The sequence below is a fragment of the Lepidochelys olivacea genome (assembly GCF_965140295.1).
Source record: "Lepidochelys olivacea isolate rLepOli2 genome assembly, chromosome: 6".
NCBI lineage: Eukaryota > Metazoa > Chordata > Testudines > Cheloniidae > Lepidochelys > Lepidochelys olivacea.
The window spans coordinates 44,279,180-44,293,728 of record NC_140416.1 but is presented as its reverse complement, the minus strand read 5'-3'; the positions used below and the strand labels follow the sequence as shown (position 1 = coordinate 44,293,728).

Below are 14,549 nucleotides of genomic sequence, written 5' to 3'. Positions count from 1 at the left end.
TGTCCTTGCTATAAAATAATCCGTTAAAGTGATTGGCTGCTGCAGGTTTAAGGTGCTGACTGGGCACTCAGCCGATTCAATCTCTTAATGAGATTGTTTTCTATTGCTTCGGTGAATCAGAACTTTTGCTGAAGAGACAAGACTTTCTTGAAGTTCAATATTTGCTGAATTAAAAGATCTTGCACTTTTAGACTCTTCGGAGCAGGAGAGATTGGAGGCCCTGTGCCAGCAAGGGGAACGGATGTAATTACTATAAAAAGTAACACTCTACCCTCCACAAGGGGAAAATGACACTGTTTGGTTTTTAAGAGGTCAGAGTAATTTTAATAGTTTGAAATTTGATTTTATTGTGTGTGTTACGTGGACTTTTTAAAAACTTGCAATTAAGGTATTGATTCAAATTAGGCAGAATCCCTTTGGTTTGGGGGCAGATGATCAGATTCTCTTTAGAAAGATCATCAGAGATAGGTTTAAATCAAAACTGCGTATCTGGAAAAGCAAACATTTTGCAGAAGGTCCATTCCAGATTCGGATCTGACTTTTGCAGGTGGGCTTATTTTTTCTAATGGACTGAACCCAACAACCTGCATCGAAAACTGCTTGAATTTTTTAGATGACCAGGTCCTGAGCTAAATGTTCTTGTTTGAGCCCCTCTCTGGGGTTTACTGTGGGAAACTGTTCTGTACCTGGAGTACCTTTTTAAGAACCCCTGGGATTTTACTCATCTAGTCAAGTGCCCGTGAACAGTATGTTCCTTTTTTGAGAACTATAACTGGCAGTTGTTCAGGATCCCGTATGTCAAATGGCAATGAATACAGAAGTGGAGAAGCTAAACCAACTTTTTTGGCACAAGATTGCTCCCAAGCTAATTTGAATCCATCAGAGGTAAATCAATAAATGTAGCAGCATGTAAATACATCCTTCTTTATTGTCATACTGCAGTAACCCAAGTCAGCTTGCTCCTCTGTAGCTTTACCAGGAAGGCTGTGATTTAATTCCAGAATAAATGCAAAATAAGGGAAGCGTCGTCAGAATGGGAAATAATAATAGGAAAGCTTGGAATAGTTGCAGTAATATATATTTTTAAATTCACAAACATTGCTGTTATTTTGAAGGCTGAATTCCAGGCATGTTGTAGGATTTATGTTTTTACGCTGGCAACTAATGGGCTGTTGCCCAGTTCTGCATACAGAAATCTGTTAGGGAATCTTGAAATAAGGAAGATTAACCACCTAGAGTCAGACACAGAGAGTCCTTAATTATAAGCTCTTTGGGATTTGGCAGGGGCCATCTTTTTCTTTTATTTTTGTATGGTACCTAGCACAATGGGGTCCATGACTAAGGTTCCTAAGTGTTACTGTAATACTAGTAATAAGCCATTTGCAGTTCTTAACCACCCAGGAATATATTGTTCTTTAGAATGATTTACACCAACCTACAACAGTGGTGATATCTTACAATAGTTTACAAGTACTCTGTGGTACCTTTCTATTCAGACTATTCTGGTCCGGTTTAAGACAATATTGCATGCTACTGCTGAAATATTGACCTACTGGTGTCATGGAAAAGCAAGGCATAGCCAAGGCATAGCTAAGTTTTCCTTTAATTGCCAGATCAGCAGCATCTGCGAATAATATGAAGTCCGCATGCTGGGGTCTTGCTTCAGCACAGCACTTAAACATGGGCTTTAAGTCCCATTGATTTCAATCTGATATATGCACTTGCTTAAAGATAAGCACATGCTTAAGTGGTTTGTTGAATCATGGCCCCAGGCTTGTAGTAGGAAGGGAAAACAGTGGTCTTCCTGTTAGGAGTGCCCTCTGATCATCAAAGAATTGGTTTGACTAACATGAGTAATATTCAGCTCTCTTGGCTGGGAGTGAAGGTGCATCTTGAAAGACTTTCTTATAAAGAAAAAATAAATATGTAGGTTCCAATTTTCAGTTGACCTCCAAATTTTGCAGGCAGTCCAGATGGAATGCACAAAGTACAGATAATTACCCATTTTGGCACTCATGGACACAGTTAAACCTGAAGAAAAACAGTCCCCAACTGCCAGGTATTTAGACTGGTAGCAAAACACATTTGATTAAGGCTGCCATTGCATTTTTTATTTTCTGGTTGTGCCTAGGTTTTAGAATACATGTGTTATGGTGGGCTCACCCAAACACAGAAGTCCATATGTGCTGCAAGACATCTAATGAAACAGAATCTTCTCAATACACCACAATGTTGAAAAATGTTTACATTATTTATGCTGTATCCATCTGCACGCAAGTTGCACAGCAATCTTGCCTCTTAGCTTATTGTTTTACTAAATTCAAATGATGCCTGTGCACACCTGTAATCTTTTACTGCAAGTATGTGTAAAGGAAGACATTGCCTGCAAAAAAAAATCTAGGGCACCCCGCCTACCAAGGGCTCAAAGTGTGACCCAATCAATTTAGACACCCCCACCCTTTCCCTTCTGAGGGCTCAAGGTGTAAGGCACCTATCCTTACCCACGGGACTCAGGAAGAAACCTGGTCAATGTAAGTACTCGTCCTTTCCTTTGGGGCTCTGGGCTTTACGGGTCTGCAGAACCTTTTCCCAGTGAGAGAGCCTTACACGGCTGTGCTCTAAACATCTATTTATTAGCAACACACACAGAATACATATACCAAGCAAATCTCTTATGCTCGCCACTCCCAATATGCAGACAAAATTCACCTTATGGCCAGTCAGGATCTTCTCGTCTGGCGGTTCCGGCGATGCCTCTGCATGTCACGGTCAGCTTGATGTTAAATTCCAGTCCGGAGATGGTTCCCAAAGAGCATTGTTTATTTGTTACGTTATATAGGTAAAACTAGCTACCTCCTTTAACTTCTCTAAACCCATCACATTATTCAGTACCCCTAGGTAACATTGGTAAAATGTGACCAACCACATACTGGCACCTATGTTTTCTCCTTCCTGCTCAACTCTTTTTACATTTTATCTCTCATGCCTAAATTGTAACTTATTTATGTCCTTTGTTTGTGCAGATGATCAGCATAAATTCACTGGTCAGAGTTTCTCTTATCTATCTTACCAATTCTTGGGGTCTTTCTGTTTCCTCCCTAAACTTCCCGGCGCCTGGGTGTCTCTACTTTACAACCCATGGTGTTATAACTCTTGTTGGGGGCATTTCTGAAGTTGGGGCACCTTAGCAGCAGTGGAGCATTTTTTGCCTTAATTTTAGTGGTCAAATCCCTGAGTTTCACCCAAGGCTGGTTTCGTATGAGGTGAGTTAAATCTCAGGCCTACACACAGGACACGATTAGAAGGAAATAACTAACAGGCTGCAAATTTATAGAAACAGATCGGGTTACAAAATAAGCAAAAGCCAACAGATCTTATGGCAATGGAGAGTCACAGTTGCAGAAACCTGATGGTCCCAAGACCGCTAATATGGTCCCAGGACTATTTGGCTGTCATCCTCCCTGAGTCTGGCCATTTAAACTAGATAATTGTGTACTCTTGTGGAAAGTATTGGAGTAGCTACTAAGTTAACTGGAGGTTTTTTTCAAACCCTTGAGGTTTGAGATCCAGAACCAGGTTGGGAGGCACCTCTCCAATTTCAAGTTAAATTATGGCTAATAATTTAACTCTCCTTCATGGCTACTGCCATTTTCCAAATAACACAAGTTGCAAAAAAGTTTCATACCAACAAGTAGAACCAAAGGAGAGAACTACTGACATCCACACAGTGAATTCACATTCCTGATATAAAAACAAACAAAAAAAAAACATACTGTAGTTTAGTACAACAAATAATAAATTAACTACAATGTGACACAGTAATATAGTGCAAACATGGTAAATAATACAAACATACCGTACATATAGATTAGGTGTTTTGTTGACTTCTCCAAAGCATCCTACCCTATGACCATATTTAGAGTATATTGGCATGTGTGGGGATTCCAGAGCATCTCACTGAACTCATAACGAGCCTCTGCTGTCAACAACAGATCATGGTACAAATAGCAGTGGGTGCCAGTGATTGTTTTTTCCACTGGGCAGGATGCGAGACAAGGGTGCATTATGTCCCCAGTTCTTTTCAACATGACCACAATTTATTGTCAGTCAAGCATAGGAAGGTTTTAATGAAGTGGAAGGACCTGGGATTTCCAGTGGCAGGCACCTTCTAAAAGATCTGAGATATGTTCATATGATTCTCTTTGCTGTGACCATCAGTGCCATGCAAAGAATATTGGAGTCTGTAAAAACAGTTAATGAGGGATATGGACTATACCTGAATGTGGTGAAAACAATATGGATGTATGTGGACATGATCAATAATAGCAGGTGTGACGGGGGGCCCTGTTTGTGGAGCCAGGCCGCCTCTGTTGTCCCAGTGTGAGGTTGATATACTCTGTCACCCAAGCGTCGGGATTCCCTGTTAGATCAGGTAATTGCAGCAAGGTGAGCTCCAGACCCCCTGGGTGGGGCTGAGCAAACAAACAATCTATGGCCCCTAAGCCTCTGGGCTGGGGCAGGCAGGAGCAATTGGGGTTCTGGCCCTCTAGGCAGGGCAGAACAACAATCAGTCTATAGCCCATGGGTGGGGCAGGACAAACAGTCTATGCTCCCTGAGCCTCCGGGATGGGGCCAAGAGCAAACAGCAGCCACACCTAGTGGCCCGTAGGGTGTGGTAGGGGAATCCGGCCCCGCCCGCTCCACTGGGGTCTGACCCAGGGCCCTATGAAGTCAGGGATTTCCCCATTAAAGGTTTAGGCATCGGCTTCTACTACATCCCGTGGGCCACTTCCTACCACAAGTTACATCCCAGGCATTTCCTTGGCTGGCGGCAGCTTGGCATCCCCATCTGTCTCCACAGTTGGAGAGTCATCTGCAGCATACTTTGGGTCCACGGGCTGTACTACCTGGAGTGTCTCCAGTATCTCTGCAGAAGCCTACAGTACATGTCCCTCCTCAGCCAGCCCTGACTGAGCTGGGCTGCTTACTTTTATCTGGCTCTTACATCTGGAGTATGCACAGCAGGGGAAAGGGGGCGTGGCCTCCTGGGCCCACAGTGATTGGTCTGTCCCTGTTGGCCCTGTGCGGGGTTGGTACACCCCATCACAACAGGATACAATCCAATGTCATGGACAGTGGTCAAAGTGTAGAGGTAGTAGACGCACTTAATTATCTGGGATCATGCAACCCAATCAAGGAGGCTGCTTCAGAGAAATGATTAGGGATGGCTTGCTCAGCCATGACCTACCATACTAAAATGTAGAAAAACTATAGCATCTTGAAATGTACAAAAATTTGACTTGTGAAAAGCTTAATTTTGTCCATTTCCATAGCAACTCATGGATGTGAATCCTGGGAAACTAATGCTGCTAACAAGAGGAAAATTGAAGACTTTGAGATGTGGTGCTGATAAAGATTCTTGTATCTCCTGGGTGTAAAAGAAAATAAAAGCTCCTATTAGAAATATTATTAGAGAGAAGTGGACTGCTTTTGGAAATCAACAAGTGCAAACTTATATACTTTGGGCACAACAGCATAGAGATGGAAATAACCTCGACAAAGTTATCATATAAGGAATGGGGAGGGGGGCAAGGCATTGTAGTATGGTGTGATCAGCAAGGAAATGGATACATGGTAAAGGACAGATCAGTTGGGAGGTCATCTGCTGCGTGCCTGAAGGTAAAGATGGATCAAGAAGGCTTCAGAATATTCTACTATGATGTCACCAGCATTCAGACATGAATAAATGGACTTCTGTATTCCTAACTAACACTGTTCCACTCTAGGGTAGGCAAGCTTGCTCAAAGGTGGGATAAAGGAAAATGGCTTGGTGTTTGGCAGCCTTGCTCATGTACAGAATCTGTCTCTGAGCCAGCCAGCCGATCAATTGCTGTTGCCCTTCAGGATAAGTAATAGGGAAACCAAGTGGCTTGACTTTAAAATCAGTGACAGTGATTAGTTAGCTGGCCAGGAACCTATTGGATTACTTGTGTTGACTTCTCCGTCCATGACAATCCCAATAATACAGCCGTGCCTTCCAGGATAGGCAGGACAATTTAGCAGCTCATACATTTCCTTGTTTGTTTGTAGGTTTCGGAGTAGCAGCCATGTTAGTCTGTATCTGCAAAAAGAAAAGGAGTACTTGTGGCATCTTAGAGACGAACAAATTTATTTGAGCATAAGCTTTCATGAGCAACAGCTCACTACATCGGATGAAGTGAGCTGTAGCTCACGAAAGCTTATGCTCAAATAAATTTGTTCGTCTCTAAGGTGCCACAAGTACTCCTTTTTCTTTTTGTTTGTTTATATGTTGCTATGTAGGCCAAATAGGGTTATGCTGCTCTTTCCAAAACTTAGTTTTTCTTTTAATTGACAATAATTTATTGAATTTTAAATATAGTTAGCAACACAAGAAATGAGATCTCATTTGAGGCCAAGACAGTATAACAAATAACAGAGCATTCATTGTATCAGTCAGTGACAGATAACTGAAGATATGCCCATGTAATTGCATACAAAAATATGCCTAATAAAATAAAAACACAAATTGAACTCTCTCAGCTAATCCACATGGTCCATAAACCCATCTATTCAAAAGAAACCGGTTGCCCCTGTTAACAGTTTCTGGTTCAAATAGATTCTTCATTTGAACTGTGCATAGGTACAATGCTCTTTGCTGCTGCCTAGTTGTAGGGATAGGCTTTGGAGACTTCTAACAGGTCATAATAGCCTTTAAGCAGCAACTAACAAATAGGGTAGGAGCGTTTTTGATGTTAGGGAGCAGATGAAGTTTTCACAAACAAAGCCAGCAAAGCCAAAAGGGTTCGCATCTCACATTCTGACTTGAAACATAGTTCAGAGTCTTTAAACTATATCCTTATTTTTGCAATGACGGGTGGCCTGAATAATCCTGGGAGCTAATTCTCTGGGGTGATGGGTTATGTTTTCGAAGTCAGAGAAAGGAGGAGGTCTGTGTCCTGAACCCAGGATTTGTGTAACCCAAATATTATGGGGACTGTTCACTGCCAACCTTTGCAAAGTATTCGCTTCAATTCAGGATTCAGAGGGGAATCCAAACTGATCTGCAGATGGGAAGGCCATCTTCTTCACTTTCCCTGGAGCTGTGATTGATGAGGATGACGATAAAGCCAAAAATAAAAACATTGTTAAAAAAGAAAGTTCAGTTGCTAAGTGACGACAATATAATTCCTTAGCACATCATTTACAAAACCAAAGCACTTAAAGGTCAGGAAAGCAGTAGATAAGGACAACATAAGATCTACTTTGCCAACATGGTAAAGGAAATATTCTTATCTCATATAAAGAAAGGCTAGTAAAGGCTGCTCTGGGGCCCTCTTCAGTTAATGCATGTCTTACAAAATGTGGCAGGTAAGTGTTAGACCCAACCTCAGAACACAACTTACTTGGTTCTATAGCCAGTATTGAAACCACTGGGTTGCTGTACCTCACTGCCATGGCACTCAATTTTTCTGTGCCTTAGTTAGCCCATCTAAAAACATGTAGCTAATACTTCTGCACTTTCCTGGTAGCTCTCTGGCTGGGCCCTTTACTCAGATAGGTTAGCAGTATTATCCCCATGGTACAGGTGTCCTAAGCACAGAGATTGGAGCTAGCTTCTATAAGGGGCATTGTAGGTAAACAAAGATAAACAGGTTCTGTGCTCATCTCAGCCGCAAGTTTAACTGTTGGCAAACCATTTAAACTGTGTTCCTCAGTTATCCTGCTATGAAATGGATCTTTGCACATCCTCTCTAGCAGAGGTGGCATTTGACTAAAGAATGCAGGAGGAAGAGACATTTTACCAGATCTTGGAGCTTCACGTTCCTTTTAAAAAGTAACTCCAGCCTGCCCAGAGGAGACACTAAAATTTTGCATTTCTGTAGCATTTTGTCTCTGAGCTGCCTGAAGTTCTATAGCAGTACAGCGCTTCACATATGTTAATGGATTAAGCCATTTGTATTCCTATGAGATATGTAAATATTATTATCCCCATTATATGGAAGGGAAACTGATTTTCTCAATGTATAGCAAGTGAGCCGTCATGGAACCCAGGAGTCTTGGATCCCTATTCTAACCACTAGGTGGCACTTTTTCCCTATAACTACCCAGATGGTTGGTCTGAAAATTCATCAGAACATTACCATGTGATTTGTCAGTAAAACCACTTGGATATAGATAGTTTTTCAGCATGGCATACTGAAGACAAAGGTTGTCATGGACCACAGTCTTCCTTACTTTAAAAACAGCAAGAATATGATTAGATTCTAAATGTACATCATTCTAAATGAACATCATTCGCTCATTACATCAAGGTATGGAGGCAACTGTAGTGTCTGAAAACAAAGAATCAGATGCCTTTGATATCAACACTAGGGTGTCATAGCTCCTGTGCTTTTTAACATCTACTTTTCATTCCTGCTTCTTCACACAGTTACGGACAGGAGTGATGGCATTTATCTCCAAACCAGACTAGATGGAGGCTTATGCAACATCGCAAGGTTGCAAGTGAAAAGCAAGGTGAAGGGTAGTTCTGAGAGATTTCCAGATTGCAGATGATGTGGTCTTGGTTGCCCACAGTGAATCTTCTCTGCAAAAGCTCTTGGGCAGTTTTTCTGTGTCATGCAAGAGCTTTGTGTTGACAATTAGTTTCAAGAAGACTGCGATCATGTTCTCGGGGGTGGAAGAACCAGGGCTGGCCCTACAGTTTTCGCCACCCCAAGCAGTGAAAAAAACTGCCACCGCGGATGGCAGAAGGGAGAAGCTGCCGCCGTGGCCAGCGGGACAGAGAAGCTGCCAGCAAATTGGCGCCGCCGCGGAAACACTGCCGCCCCTTTCTAACTGCCGCCCCAAGCATCTGCTTGGAATGCTAGCGCCTGGAGCTGGCCTGGGAAGAACCAATGCCTGACGTTCTGGAAGGTAAATTGCTTGGCGTCATTGACAGCTTTTGCTACTTGGGGTTTTATGATCAGCAGGAATCTTGACCTTCAGATTGAACTAACAGAATCGGAAAAGCAGCCAAGAATTTTGGGCTGTTACAGAAATGTGCATGGAATAATGGCACGCTATTGACTAAGGCGAAGATGCAAATCTACAAGACTTGTGTGCTGTCATCAGGGTTCTGAAACGTGGACTACGTATGCTAGGCACATCAGAAGACTGAACAATTTCCATGTGAAATGCCTGTGCAAGATCCTGAAAATAAAGTGGGAAGACAAAGTACCAAATACAGAGGTGCTAGAGTGCTCAGGACTGGCACATTTAAAAACCACTAGTAAGAGGAGGAGGTTGCAATGGCTTGGTCATGTCAGAAAAATGGGAGGAGACCGAATCCCTTGTACAGTGAGATTCGTGATGGCTATAGAAAGTGGAGTCACTCTTTAGGTGGTACCACGATTTGTGCAAAAAATTATATGAAGTCGTTCAACATCAATGTAGAAAGCTGGGAGGAGCGTGCAGAATCCCGTCCAATCTGGAGGAAATATCTGACACTGGGTGCAGCTCAACATGAAGTGGCTTTGATCCAGAGGATGGAAGCAAAGTGAGAAAGAAGAAAACAGTGTACTGTAATCTTGGATTCCAACTCAGACGACACATGGATCTGTGAAACTTGTAGCAAGTTGTGTTGCTCTCGAATTGGGCTTGTCAGCCATAAGCTGATTCATCAGGCACGTGACTAGACCCCTTACACGTATGATCCAGCGGATCGACGGTTGCCTACAATAACAAATGTGCAGACTGTGACCTTAAATGAATGAGGAGACATTATCGTCTATTCAAATGTACATAGAACGGTCCCTGCTTCTCTTTGAGCACACTTGTCTCTTTAAGCTAAGGAAGCTGGAACTTAATGGTCCAACAGATGAAAAGCTCAAGGAAGCAGGGGGAAAGGAGGGAAAGAAAAGGGGGGGGGGGAGTTAATTTATTTTGACCTGCAATAATCTAGAAAATTTTAGACAGTTGTTTAGACCATAGGTACTAAGGTGATAGGCGCCATAAAAATACCTTGGATAGACAGGCAGATTTGTGTAGCAAAGTGTAAGGGCTGGAATGTTCAGAATGTTTTGATGTTATAGAAGCAGCCATGGTATTTTGCCTTTAATGATTCTGGGACTCTGTGAAAAGATTGGCCAGCAGACTGACCTTTGGCAGCGTTTAAAACCTGTCTTGCAAATCTTCCTTACTAAAGGGTATTTATTTGTTAAGGTTAAACTAGAATCCACTTAAAAAAAATCCATTTATCTGAAATGGGCCTGGTTAGCTCTTTAATTGGTGTGGAAGAAAGTATTTGTTTTTGCTGTAGGGGAAATGAGTAGGTTTATGCATTTTAGATACATAGTTAATTGAATATGCTGTTCTGGGGCTATTTATCTCAGTCTTCAGATAACCTCAAGGTACTAAAAGCAAGGTAATAATACTGATGAAATATTCCTTGCCAAGCTTAAGTGTCTCATCTGCATTTCTGTCCCTCTTGCCTTTTTCCCTTCCCTCATGGAGTAACTTACACAGAAAGACTAATTGGTATAATTTTTATGTGCCATCACATTGTGTTACTCTTCTGTCAGATCTCATGCAGATCAGGTTTGGGCTAGTTTAGGCTTTGAGCGGAAGGCCTAGATGCAGAAAATTGTGCTGGCAATTTACTAGCTCATGTCCTTCCCTCCAAGTCAGAATTATTCCATTGGTGTTTGGGGTTGGTGCTCTGCTGGAGGACGTGCTGCTCTGGTGGTAAGGCACAAAGGATGTAAAGTTTTCAAGTGTCATACTTGAGCTAACTCTAATCTGACTAGCAGGGTGCCAGTAACAGTGAAACTGCTGCAGCATGTAGGCTGTGCAAGCCTGCCTGTGACCCTAGGTACATACTCAGGCTGCTCGCTCATGTTGCCACAGCTTCACTGCTATGGGTACCTGAGCTAGCTAGAGGTGTGCCTACATATGCTGCAGTCACACCTTCTACTGCCATGTAGACATACCCTAAGTGACTTAGAAGCCTGAGTCCCATTTTCAAAAGAGACTTAGGAATCTAAATCTCAATGAAATCCAGTAGGTCTTAGGTGCCTAAGTAGCTTTTGAAAATGGAACTTTAGGCTTCCAAATTACTTGGGTGATTTTGAAAATTTTACCCAATACCAATTTCCTGATCACTTATAATTGTTAAAGATACCCAGGGCACTTTCTGCAAGACTGTGAATAACAGGCCTGATTGTCCTGGGCAAATTTCAGCTCTAGTTAAAAATGCTTATTTTAAACCCCACCCCATCCCGCATTTAATTTTTGGCTTCTAAATGCACCTAACACACAATCACTTGACAAGTATTTTTTTTTTAAATGGCACATGTACACTTGAGTCAAATTTCCGACCGTGCTGAGCACTCACCTTCTGAAAATCAAGTTCCTTTAAGATGTTTCAAGTTGGGCCTCCCCAAAATTGAAGTACCAAAATCACTTGTCACTAAAATCAATATATCTTAAATTGCATGGTGATGCACATTTCACCTCACAGGCTGCTGCGTTTCTTTGTGGAATGAAGGGATCCCTGCATGTAGTTTGTATATCAATTTGTAAAGGACCCTGGGATACCTGAGAACAAAAGACAGGCATAAGGTGATTGAGTCAAAACAATGATTTCTCAAGGTTTGTTTTTTTTAACTGAATCCTCTCAACGGTGCTGATTAAATGGAGCTGTCATGGCCAAGCCCTTTGTATATTTTTAACGTATTATAGAAACATAATTGCACCAACAAGGTTACTTTAAACCACTTAATCCAGTGCAATCTGACAAAAGAAAAAGCGTCTAGAATCACTTTGTCTTGGGCTTGTTAATAAATGATCACTTTCTGCTTTTCTTTGTTACCTGCACTGTATGTTTATGTGCTCAGTTTCCAAATGCGAGTATTGTTCTTAACTGCATATCTGTGCAGAATTTCATTGTCTTTATTCAGCCCCTTATTTAAAAATAAAATAGTTATGTGCATCCAAGAGTCACAATGAATTGCAAAGTATTTACATGAGGTATTTAAGGAGAGAAGACAGCTGCATGCAGATGGATTTGGAAATGCTGGTACAGGAGATAGTGCGCAAAATGATTACAGTGCTATCAGTGCACATAAACTAATTATTAATGTTTGCTGCCTACTGTGAGATAACAGCAGGGGAAAATGAAAAGGTAGTTTTGTTGGGTCACTGTGTAACATTAAGTAAAAAAAATATATCAAACCATCTGTGTTTAAATTTTAATTCCTTTGCTTCTTTTCATTAAGAAAACTTGAAGGGGGTGGGTGTGTGGTTAGCTCTTTTATCTATGGTCAAGAGACTAGAACTGAATGTAAAGTCGTTTTGAACTGTAGTTCATTATTTTTGCTTTGGTGTAAACTACTTGTGTGGGTGTTCTGTCATCTTTAGCCTTTTCCGTGAGCTTCGGCATTAAGAAACTGAAAAAGAAGTCTTTATCCTTGACCCTCTGATTCATGATTTGCAGCCTTGTGCTTCTCTAAGATGCATTTGTTCACTTGGAGGTCTTTCAATATGGGAATATTCATTTATGCGTCAAATCTCAAATTCCTTGGTAAGGAACGATGACTGAAGCTTTTCAGTGCTGTAAAATGATGTACAAAATGAGTCATAAATCAGTCTAAGAATTGTCTTATTTTTAATCCTTACTTCTGTCACAATTACTACAGAACATGTGTTCAACTTCGAACAGCCTTAGTGAGTGTTTTGTAAGGTAGCCAACACTTACTATGATGAGAGCTTGATCTTGTGCCTGATGGAGGCTGCAGGATTGGCTGCTATCTGAAAAATTTATTTCCTGCTTAACATAACTTGAGGTTTCCTTATAGTGCTGGCTTTTCTGTGCATCATCTACTTTTATTAGAACACTGGAATTATCCAAAGGTCACAGCAAAGGCTCCTCATTTTGTGTGTTGTTATGATTTCTGAAAGTGATCTATGTGTGTGTGTGTTACTGTGATCACCTGCTAATTACACATACCAGTAAATGCACACTCTGTCTTTAAATGCTACTTTATAAGAATGTGGTTTGATTTTCAGTTGTCTATAGTTACAGAACTTCTGTGTTTTAGTGAGCTGTAGAGAAAGATAAGAGAAGTGGATCTCCCGGTGTGTGCTAGGTTCTAGCTTCATTTGTTTAAACAAATGTATGCTCAGATGTACATAAATCTTGTTTTGTCTTAAGCCTGGAGTGGAGAAACTAAAGATAAACCAATTGGTTCAGGGTCCAACATTCCTCAAGCATTTTGTGACAACACAACTTTTAAATTTGAATGTGGCATAAATAGAGAAATTTTTTCTACTAGGACATGTATGTGGTGCCCATATATGGACATTCTAAACACTCAAGAGAAAAGTTGCAAAAGGCAAGTGCTGGTTAGAGCTGAATGGATCAGGGAATTGGTAATGGGATCTGGAGCTTTTCACTTCTAGGTCACTGGTTTAAGCCCAGTCTGGGTCAGTAGTGATTAAAAAGTTGTTTTTTTTTTGAATAGTGTAATGGCTCTTCAGTGGCCTCTATAAAATGAGCTGGCAGTTTCTGTCTGGTTTCTAGTGGCAGAGTGTTGACGCTGCACACATAGCAATGACATTAGCACTAAACAATCTCTGCAGAGGGGCAAAAATGGGTATGAAGACTCTTTTCTTATCATTAGATATGACAACTACCGGGTGCCGGGGGAGGGAGGGGTGTTACACCTGTCTGTGCTGTGGATAGGGATTTTCCCCCTCCATTACCATCAGTCTGGGACCTGGGGCTATAATATTTCAAGTTAGTTACTTCCCACAGATAATGCGTTATTTTAAAATATCTAAGTTCCTAATCCTCCAATAACCACTGGGCTCCTGTGCCCAGGCTGCAAATCATGCTCCGTTCTAAGAACCAGAGGATCAAAGACAAAGACTTTCTTTTTCAGATTGTTAATGCCAAAGCATACAGAAAAAGCTAAAGATGACAGAACGCCCACACCAGGGGTTTACACCAATGCAAAAATAATAACTTACAGTTCAAAACGATGTTACGTTTAATTCCATTCTGAAGTCAGTGGGGTTGTGCCTGTGTGGAGTCATTGCAGGATCAGGGCCTTTGTCTTCCTTTGGTATCTGGTAAAAACTTGTTAGTGTCTAAAGGGCATTTTCTTGCCAGGAATATCCTGGAGAATCATAACGCCAAGTTGGTCTCACAGCTAACATAGGGTTGCCCATTAAGGCCTCTGGGAATTGTGGATTGTTAATAATTTGTCAAGGAGGTGGTCACCTTTGGACTGCTTTCAACTGCCATATGATGAATGCTGTGTGGATGGTATAATTCTTAGTAAGTACTACTCTGCTGTAACCTCTCATTTAATCAATTCTTGTCCTGTAGTAGACATTTAAAAAAAAAAACCTGTCTGATCCAGATGGCTAGTACTAAAGTTATCTATGTGTTTAATCTAAGCCGGTATGGTAATTTATGAGCATCATTTAAACTTCTCCTGAAATTAGTTTGCTTTGCAATAAGTTGGTTACTTAAATATGATCAC

The 14,549-nt window shown here is 41.3% G+C and overlaps 1 protein-coding gene and 1 long non-coding RNA gene across 3 annotated transcripts in view; one reads left to right on the top strand and one right to left on the bottom strand.

Annotated features, from left to right (window-relative positions):
* The window catches only part of NAV2 (neuron navigator 2), a 671,297-nt gene that overhangs the window by 244,100 nt on the left and 412,648 nt on the right, over positions 1–14,549 (top strand). The gene's annotated exons all lie outside the window — the stretch shown is intronic.
* On the bottom strand, positions 6,563–14,199 carry LOC311521591. Of its 2 annotated transcripts, none has more exons than XR_014711924.1 (3): positions 14,032–14,199; positions 11,396–11,598; positions 6,563–7,121 (listed from the first exon to the last, which is right to left on the bottom strand). It is a non-coding gene; the product is annotated as an uncharacterized lncRNA (long non-coding RNA). The 2 variants fall into 2 exon arrangements; XR_014711925.1 differs by lacking the exon at positions 6,563–7,121 and adding an exon at positions 9,525–9,735.